We start from the raw sequence: 7893 nt of genomic DNA, 5'->3' as shown, positions 1-7893 counted from the left end.
CTGCAATTGTTTTTAATAATCTGGTATGAAGTAGAATAATGAAACAAGTGTCACCTGTATAACCCACCCCTAGGCCTTCTAGTGAACTCATCCAGTCCTTCAACATCTCAGCTTCTGAATACTCATTTTGAGGAAAGGAGTAAAATTTTGGGAGGAAAATCGGCCTGAATGTTTGTCAGTTTTCTTGGAAGATTCCAAAAACATCACTATATCTATTTTCATAAAATAATTGAACTTGTCCCTTATTTCTCATACTTGAGCCTATAGCGCCACTTAGTGGCTAGTATGGTTCACAGGAAAAGCAAGTTTAAGAGTAGTTTTCTTCCTAAAGTCTAACAGGAAGACAGGTGCTATTCCTATTTTCTGATTTTGTTACAACGCTTATTTAAAATAACCAAGTGCAGCAGAACTATAATACAAATATCAAACAGCTGTAATTTCATCTAATCTCAGGGAAAAATTATATTCCCCCTTGATATTGCATTAGAGGCCTAAGCTCAAGTCCAGGTGAAGGAACTCCTTTTCTCTCTTGTGCTGCCTGATTTTGCTCCAAAAGCAGCAATTAGAGCAAGGTAGAGGAATAAAGGGAAAAGGAATAGCTGGTAATAGCATAAAGGAGTTTTCCAGTGAAGAGGGTGATGGTGCCGCCCAAACATGCCATGCAGAGCTTATGAAAATATTTTTTTGAGGGGAGAGGACTTTGTTACTTTATTATTAAAGTAATACAAACAATTCAGAAAAGTATGAAGAATAAATAAGATAATATATAGTCCTACCTCTATGTAGATAATTACTTTTAACATTTTGGTGTGTGTGTGTGCATTTGTGTGTGTGTATGTGTATTTTCTATGCACAAGAGCTATAGAACAAATTGTTTTTCTCTCTGAAACTGATACACTAAATTAAACTGAAGATTAATTTCAATTACAATTGAGGAACACAGCATCCATTATTTGGTTAATTTTTTTGTAATTGAAAAAGTAATATACAGGCATGAGTAAAAATTCTAAGAGTACAACAGGATAGAAAAATAGATGTTTTACCTAATCAGAAACTATTTTTCCTTTCTCAGAGACATTGTATGTTAATGTTAAAAGTTATTATGTAATATAGTAGGTAATATAAATAATATGATTCTTAATTATACTATGTACATTTTTGCACCTTGTGTAATCCCTTTAATGAATCTGATTTTCCATATTGGCCCACATAGATAAGCTCCATTTTTGTTAATGGCATATTTTCTGCTGTATAGGTTTACTATACTTTTTAAACCAATCACCTGCTGATGGAAATTCAGTATTTTTTCCCCAGTCCAGTACTTTATTACAACCAATCCTGCAACAAATATTCTTGTGCATATAACTGTGTCTGAGCATATCTGTAGTATATATTTCTACAAGTAAAATTGCTGGTTCAAAGGGAATGTGTGTGCTGAATGCTATTGTCAAATTGCCTTGCAAAGAGATTGTAACAATAGAACATAAAAGTGGCATAATCTCAAAATCTTTAACCTTTGCTAATCTGACAGATAAAAAATGGTTTTCTTTGTTCTCATTCCTGTTTTTTTTTCATTATGAGTGGGCCAAACATATTTTAATAAGTTTATAAGTTATTCATATTTCTTTTGATGACCTTATGGTTCATGTTTTTAGCCTATTTTAGTCTATTGGGTTTGTCTTAGTTTGGCACTGAAAGGAGAACTTTATACAAGGATATGGATTCAGATAGTTTATTTGAGAGATGATCTCAGAAAGCAGGAGTTGGAGAGTTGGTAGAGTGAGAAAAAGAGGAAGGAAAGACAATAAAATGATGTATGGATGCATTATTTAGGCCACTGCAAGTTTTAGGGACAAGATGGAACAGACTCATTTCTCCCTGCCCCTTCCCACCAGGTACAGCTATAAATTCTGAATTTACAGTGCATTTGGCAACCAAAGAATTCTAAAAGGTGGTAATAGGAAGGCAAGGTTGTTGGGACTCCCAAGACTGGAGAAACAACACAGTGGCAAGTTATCATAAGTATTCCCAATCCTCAGCTGAGTAAAAAGAGGTAGCCCAAATAGGACCATTTCTCCCCCAGATTTAATGAGAGTCCCTCTGACAACATCAAGAAAGCCCAACACTACTAGAAAAGGAAATTTATCAGTAACCTCATGAGGAATAAGTGGCCAAAGGAGGCACTCTTGCACCCCGCTGGGCCAGAGACTCCAATCCCACACTGGAAAATACTGGGGGTAGCCTGGTAACACCAGCAAGAGGGGTTCCACCACACTAATCAGCCCAGCCTGGAAAGCTCCTTTGTCTCCACTAGCATAAGACTCCCCTTCCCAGCCCAGAGACATTAGTTCACCAGTAGATGAGATCCTACAACAACTGACCAGCCAGAGATATATACTCCATCATCCACAGACAGAGGAAACCATGCCAAAACAACCTCACTGCCAGGGAAGCCTCTTTGGCCCATGGCTTGAGACTCCCCTCTCCTACCCAGAGAACCAGGTACCTAGGACTAGGGAAACATCTTCCACCCCAGCAGCAGGTACTAGTGGGAGCTACAGCAGCGCCAGATAAACCAAACAGACCAAAATAATACTGCAAAGACTCTGAAAATAAATAAACTGTCATTGTAACCACAGATCACAAAAGTAGACCAGGACTTTGGTGTTAAATCTAAGCATGGTGGCTTCCTGCTTAGATAAAAGATTTAAATGCGAGTCTCCTAACATAATCAATAAAATGTAGAGGAAATATAAATCTGTCATACCAAGAATCAGGGAAACCATAACTTGAATAAGAAAAGATAAGTAACAGATGCCAAAAGTAAGATGAATCAAATGTTGGAGTCATCTGGGCATCGCTATCATGGTACCATAAGTCGTCCTTTGTATTTGTCCTCCCACTTTAACAACAACACTTTGACAACCATCCATGAACAAAATCGCCTCTCTGAGAGTTCTGAGGTCCAGCACCATATGCCGAAGGACCTGGGAGGCGTCTCACCCACCTGTGCATTGGAGAGCAGTCAGACAGACCTTGGTACTGGTTTGGAATTTGCAGGAGACAATGAACTGGTTCTAGTCCCTATCAGCTATGGTCTGCAAACAACTGGAGAACGCTGACTTGGGCAGACAACTATGGATGAGAGTCATTTCAGCACTCCCTTGGAGCAAAAAAATTACAAGTTTCTACACATTGGAATGGGAAAAAGAAAAAAACTTCACTTCACTAGCATCACCCTTCCCCCAAGGCAGGACAGCTTAGGGCTAAATAAATAAGCCTGTGATCTCCCCCAGGGGAGAATGGGAGAGTGGGTGGGTAAACACCTGGCTTTCCCAGCTGTGTGGGACACTGCCAAAGAGACTCATTTCTCCCTCATAGCATCTAGAGTATTAGCTTGTGGGCTCCACTACTGGGAGGAAGAAACAGATCAGGGGAGTGGCATAAAAGATTCCTGGAGGGTATTAAAAGGACATGATTCCTACTGACAGCATTCTGGACTCCATTAGGAAATCTACCCAGAAGCTGTAGGGAAAATCTCAACCACAGATCTCCTGGACTGGCCCACAGACACCCACAGTGTATTGCATACCAAATCCACACCTCCTCCAACTCTGCAGCTGGCTCCCTGTGGTGACCATGAGAGTGTGATTTGGAAGAAGACTAGGGAACATTCACAGAAAGCAGGCCAGGGTCTGTGGGCAAAGGAGAAAGCACAGACTTGAGCTGTAGTATCTCCTTCAAGAAAGCAAAAGAGAGACTATCAGAAACTGGCCTGATGCACTGTAGGATCAAGAGAAGCCATACAAGCTTAAGAATTCTGCCACAAGAAGGAACACGAAGCAGGGAGCAGATGTACCCATACAAGGTCTGAGAGACTCTCAGAATTTACAGCAGGACTGATTAAAGGTAGTTCTACCCTGAATGCAGTTAGTAAAGATTGGAGGTGGTAACTGTTATTTCAAATGTGAAAACAACAACACAAAACTCCAAGGAACGTGAAAAATCAAGGAAGCATGACAGCACTAAAAGATCACAATAATCTTCCAATAACCAAACACAAAGATATGGAGATCTATGATTTATACAATAAAGAATTCAAAATAGCTGTTTTAAGGAAACTCAGTGAGCTACAAAAATCCCACAGACAATTCAATGAAATCAAGAAAACAATACACAATCAAAATGAGAAATTTAACAAAGAGAAATCATAAAAAAGAACCAAACATACAGTCAGAGCTGAAGAATTCAATGAATAAAATGAAAAAAAAAACTGCAGTAAAGAACATAAACAGCAGAATAGGTCAAACATAAGAAAGAATCAGTGGAATCAGCAAGATAGAGGATAGGGACTTTGAAATAACCCAGTCAGAGAGCAACAAAAAGAGTGAAAAAATCCTATGTGATCTATCAGAGACCATAAAAGAAACCAATATACAAATCATTGGAATTACAGAAGGCAAAGAGAGAGAGAAGGGGTCAGAAAGCTTATTAAATAAATAGAGGCTGAGAACTTCCCAAAACTGGGGAGAGATTTAGACACCCAAATTCATGAAACTAATAGGTCACACCATTATTTCAATCCAAAACAATCTTCTCCAAGACACATTATAATAGAACTGCCAAAATGACAGACAAAGAAAGAATTTTAAAGGCAGCAAGTGAAAAGAAGTTTGTAATCTACAAAAGAACTCTCATTAGACTATCAGTGGATTTCTCAGCAGAACACTTACAGGCCAAGAGAGAGTAAGATGATGTATTCAAAGTGATGAAAGGAAAAAAAAATTTGCTAACCAAGAACGCTCTATCTGGCAAAGTTATCCTTCAATGAAAGAGAATAAAGACTTTCCCAGACAAACAAAAGCTTGGGGAATTTATCCCCACTAGACATGCCTTACAAGAAATGCTGCAAGGAGTTCTTCAAAAAGAAATGAAAGGCCACTATTTAGTGACAAAAACATGTGAAAATATAAAATTCAGTGGTAAAGGTAAATACACAGTTAGATTAAGACCACTTTAATTCTGTAATATGATGATGTGTTAACTACTTAACTATAGTATAAAGGTTACAGGACAAGAGTATTAAAAATAACTATAGCCACTATAATTTGTTAATGAATACCTAGTATAAAAAGTGGTAAATTGTGACATTAAAAACATAAAGGGGGAAGTAAAAGGGTACAGTTTTTGTATGTGATTGAAGTTAAGTTTTTACCAGCATAACACAGAGTATTTAACTATAAGATATTTTATGTAAGTCTCATGGTAACCACAAGCTAAACTCTATAGTAGATTCACAAAAATAAAGAGAAGGGAATCAGAGCATACCACAGTGGAAAATCACCAATTCAAAAAGGAAGGCAGTAAGAAAGATAGCAAGGAACAAAGGAACTACAAAACAGCCAGAAATCAATTAATAAGATGATATTAGTACATCCTTATATATCAATAATTATTCTAAATATAAATAGATTGAATTCTCCAATAAAAAGGCACAGAATGGCTGGATGGATTGAAAAAAAAGATCCAAGTATATGCTGCTTACAAGAGAATTGCTTCAGCTTTAAGGACACACTTAAGCTCAAAGTAAAGGAATAGGAAAAGATATTCCATGCAAGTGAAAACCAAAAAAGAAAAGGGGTAGTTGTCCTTATATCAGGTAAAATAGACTTTAAGCCAAGAACAATAATGAGACAAAGAAGGTCGCTATATAATGATAAAGAGGTCAACTAAACAAGAAGAGATAACAATTATAAATATATACACACTCAACATCAGAGCACCTAAATATATTAAGCAAATACTAACAGATCTCAAGGGAGAAATAGACAATATAAAATAATAGTATGGAACTTTAATATCCCACTTCTAGAAATGGATAGATCATCCAGACAGAAAATAAGCAAGGAATCACTGGACTTGAACCACACTTTAGAACAAATGAATCTAACAAACACATACAGGACATTCTACCATCTACCAACAGCAGAATACACATTATTATCAAGCATGAATGGAACATTCTCCAGGATACATCATATAATAGGCCACAAAACAAGTCTTAGCAAATTTAAGAAGACTAAAATCATACCAAATATCACTTCTGACCACAATGGTATGCAACTAGAAATCCAAACCAAGAAACTGGAAAATTTACAAATATATGGAATTAAGCAACATTGTCCTGAACAACCAACAAATCAAAGAAGAAATCAAAAGGGAAATTTAAAATATATTAAAGAAATTAAAATGTAAAAACAACATACCAAAACACATGGGATGCTGTAAAAACAGTTCTAAGAGTTTAATCAGATTCTTGAATTGTCAGGCTTATGTCTTTCACCATATTTGGACATTTTCTGTCATTATTTCTTTATATTATTTTCCATACTACCCTCTCTTTCTCTTCTCTCCATCTGGGACCTTGATGGTACTCAAAAGTAATTAATCCAAAGACATCCACTCCAAGGCACAGAATAATCTTCTGAAAACAAAAGGCAAAGGAAAAATCTTGAAAGGAGCCAGAAAGAAAAAATGTATTACCTATAGAGGGTCATCAACTAGAATGAGAGCAGATTTTTCATCTAACACCATGGAGGTCAAAAGGAACTGGCACATATTTTTCAAGTGCTGAAAGAGAACTGTCAATTTTGGATTCTATATCATGTGAAAATAGTCTTCAGGAATAAAGGTAGAAATACATAAATTCATTCTAGGATTAAAGAAAACTAAAAGGATTGGTCTCTAGAAGAACTACACTGAAAGATTGGTGAAGGAGTGTTTTTCAAACAGAAAGGAAATGATACGAGAAGCAATCTGGAGACTCAGGAAGAAGAAAGAAAAAAGGAAAGAGCCAGAAATATAATACAATAAACTATCCCTTTCCTCATGAGTTGTATAAATCATAATGATATTTACATTCCATTATCTAAAAATGATAGTTGAAAAGACTATAGCACAATCTGATACTCAAGTTAAAGATATTTTAAAATGGAGAAGGTAAAGGGACCTAAATGGAAGTAAGGTTTTCATATTTTACTTCAAGTGGTCAAATGTTGATATCATTAGGCTGTGATGAATCCCATAAGTATATATATAATTTAAATTTTTTTGAAGTATAGTTGATATACAATGTTGTGTTAATTTCTGCTGTACAGCAAAGTGACTCGGTTATACACATATATTTTTCATATTCTTTTCCATTATGGTTTATCACAGGATATTGAATATAGTTCTTTGTGCTATATAGTAGGACCTTGTTGTTTATCCATCTTATATATAATAGTTTGCATCTGCTAATCCCAAACTCCCAGTACTTCCTTCCCCCACCGCCCTTCCCCTTGGCAACCACAAGTCTACAAGTCTGTTCTCTATGTCTGTGAGCCTGTTTCTGTTTCGTGGATAGGTTCATTTGTGCCATATTTTAGATTCCATATATAAGTGATATCATATGGCATTTGTCTTTCTCTTTATGACTTACTTTGTTTAGTATGCTAATCTCTAGGTCCATCCATGTTGCTGCAAATGGCATTCTTTCTTTCTTTCTTTTTGATGGCTGAGTAATATTCCGTTGTATATATTTACCACATTTTTATCCATTTCTTTGGAGATGGACATTTAGGTTTTTTCCATGCCTTGGTTATTGTAAATAGTGCTGCTATGGACATAGGGGTGCATGTATCTTTTTGAAGTTTGGTTTTTCTGCGTATATGCCCAGTAGTGGAATTGTTGGATCATATGGTAACTCTATCTTTATTTTTTTGGGAGGGTCCATACTGTTCTCCAAGTGGCTGCACAAATTTACATGACCACCAACAGTGTAAGAGGGTTCCCTTTTCTCCACACCCTCTTTAGCATTTATTATTTGTAGACTTTTTAATGATGGCCATTCTG

This window comes from Eschrichtius robustus, chromosome X (assembly GCF_028021215.1).
Source record: "Eschrichtius robustus isolate mEscRob2 chromosome X, mEscRob2.pri, whole genome shotgun sequence".
Taxonomy (NCBI): domain Eukaryota; kingdom Metazoa; phylum Chordata; class Mammalia; order Artiodactyla; family Eschrichtiidae; genus Eschrichtius; species Eschrichtius robustus.
Note: the sequence above shows the minus strand (reverse complement) of the source record.